General features: G+C 39.7%; 1 non-coding gene across 1 annotated transcript; it reads left to right on the forward strand.

The window, feature by feature from the left end:
* The first annotated feature begins 795 nt into the window (after window positions 1-795).
* Window positions 796-927, forward strand: LOC138812264 (small nucleolar RNA SNORA63). Its single transcript, XR_011367581.1, has one exon. It is a non-coding gene; the product is annotated as a small nucleolar RNA SNORA63 (small nucleolar RNA).
* The last annotated feature ends 1,244 nt before the right edge of the window (window positions 928-2,171 follow it).

The raw sequence follows: 2,171 nt of genomic DNA on the forward strand, positions 1-2,171 counted from the left end.
AACTCTGGGCCTGGGTGCTATCCCTCAGCTCTTCAGCTCAAGGCTAGTGCACTGCCCTTGAGCCACAGCGCCACTTCCGGTTTTCTGGTGGTTAGTTGGAGATAAGAGTCTCACAGACTTTTCCTTCCTGGATTAGCTTTGAACCGTGAACCTTAGATCTCAACCTCCTGAGTAGCTAGGAGACAGGTGTGAGCCAACTGGCACCTGGCTGATTTTCAATTTTTATTGTTCTAAGAAGAAGTATTGGGCTTAGCATTTAGCTCAGTGGTACAACACTTAACCAGTATGCTTGAGGCCCTGGATTCTATTCCCACCACTGCAAGAAAAAAAAGTTGTATGACATGTAGATATTGCTAAGGACCTATCAGGAACTAAATAATATTTGTGGATCTGTAAAAGAACACAAAAATTAATCACAATATTAACTATGGTTTGAAATGAATAACATATAGTTATTGTCCCCATCAATTAAAACTATAATTTAAAATAAGGATTAGCATTTATTATGTTAAATATATCTAATCTAAATATTAACACATCTACTTGCGGGCTGGGAAGGTGGCTCAGTGGTAGAGCATTTGCCTTGCATGCATGAGGGCCTGGGTTCGATTCCTCAGCACCACATAAGAAAAAAGAAAAAAGCCGAAAGTGGCGCTGTGGCTCAAGTGGTAGAGCGCTAGCCTTGAGCTGAAGAGCTGAGGGATAGCACCCAGGCCCAGAGTTTAGCCTCACAACCGGGACCCCCCCCCAAAAAAAAAAGAGTTGTGACTACATAAAGCAACTGGAAAGAATTTTCAGCAGAATTTAGACTACAATATAGCTGCTAAGTGCTGTGTTGTCGTTCCCCCTGCTTAAATTAAGGTTGTTTCTTAACTATACCTGTCTGTTATACCTCTGTAGCAGCCAGGGACGCTTGGTCTCATACATGTTGTAAAAAGAAAAATAAAAAAGAAATCTACTTGCTTTTTGATTGGCACATAGTAAAAAAAAAAAAAAATCTATATCACTAGGTAGGAGGGAATTAGAAAACAATCTACTATGTTGAAGTAAAAGAACATGAGGGTAAGTCCAAAAATGTAACTTTCATAAAAGACCACCATGATGTCCTAATACTTACACAGAACCCTAAGAAGAAAAGCTCCTGCTAACTTCTAAGTTAGCTTGACATCCTTTTTATTTGTACCACTAAGGAACACAACATGAGTAAATCAATATCCATGAAGCATATGCCTTAAAATATGCCTTTTATCTCCCTAAGTTTCTTTTTCCTTTAAGAAATGAGATTAAAGAAACCTGAATCAGGATGAAATTTGATTTTTTTTTTTTTTTTTTTTTTTTTTTTTTTGTTCATGGGGCTTGAACTCTGGGCCTAGGCGCTGTTCCTCAGATTCAGCTCAAGCTGAATCACTTGAGCCACAGTGCCACTTGAAGTGAAACTTGAAATCAGAAAGATACAACACTGAAATCTAAGACACTTTATGTCACTTATTTAATTAATGTTGACTTGCATCAAACTTAGGCATTCTCCTTCCATCTAGAAGAGCACAAAGGTAGATAGTGTACTAATCTACATCTCTGTGCACACAATCATTTAAGTATTAGAGAAGGTATCTGCTAGTTTGTGATGCTAAAGATCAAACCAGGGCCTCATGTATACTCAGTGAGCACTCTACAATTGAGCTCCAGCCCCAGCACAATCTCCATGTTGTTAACAAGGACTCCAAAGAAGCAGCAATTTTCAAGAATAGCAGTAGAACCCAAGGACCACACATGGCATTGAGAATTAGAATGAAAGGCTTTTTGTGTCACTAAAGCATCCCTTGGCAGGCCCAGCTGCAGCTGTTAACTTTTTTGGAACATTCAAAAAGGGCAACTGTGCTAAAGTGTGACTGCATCCGATTTCCAGTAAGACATGGTGTCTCAAGTATGATCCTAAAAGAGTCTCAGAAGACCTTTCGCAGGAAGTAGCCATGGGGGTCCCAGGGTTAGTGAGTGAACCAAGAAGCTGTCTCTTTTATTCTATGATTTCTCTAAATGCCAAACAAGCAATGAGTTGAAGCTTCAGCTGAGCTTTCCTTTGGAAAAATATGATATATAGCTGGGTGCCAGTGGCTCACACCTGTAATCCTAGCTACTCAGAAAGCTGAGATCTGAGGATTACGGTTCAAAAC

This window comes from Dipodomys merriami, unplaced genomic scaffold (genome assembly GCF_024711535.1).
Source record: "Dipodomys merriami isolate MVZ:Mamm:240054 unplaced genomic scaffold, mDipMer1.0.p SCAF_56, whole genome shotgun sequence".
In the NCBI taxonomy this organism is placed as follows: domain Eukaryota; kingdom Metazoa; phylum Chordata; class Mammalia; order Rodentia; family Heteromyidae; genus Dipodomys; species Dipodomys merriami.